Source organism: Eimeria mitis, genomic scaffold (assembly GCF_000499745.2).
Source record: "Eimeria mitis Houghton genomic scaffold, Emh_scaff1808, whole genome shotgun sequence".
Classification (NCBI taxonomy): domain Eukaryota; phylum Apicomplexa; class Conoidasida; order Eucoccidiorida; family Eimeriidae; genus Eimeria; species Eimeria mitis.
The window spans coordinates 528-790 of record NW_013570128.1 but is presented as its reverse complement, the minus strand read 5'-3'; positions in this window follow the sequence as shown (position 1 = coordinate 790).

The window sequence follows — 263 nt, the reverse complement described above, 5'->3', positions numbered from 1 at the left end:
AAAAAAAAAAAAAAAAAAAAAAAACGAGGGTTTAGGGTTTAGGGTTTAGGGTTTAGGGTTTATGGATTGGTAGGTACAGCTAAGAGATAAGGGTTTGTCTCCTATTACGCGTTTAAGAAGAAGGCTAGGGTTTAGGGTTTAGGGTTTAGGGTTTAGGGTTTAGGGTTTAGGGTTTACCTGGAGAAGGGGACAGATGTTTGGGTGTTTTACTTTTTTATAAAACCCTTCTATTTCTCTCAGCTGTACATACACCTCAGCAGCAC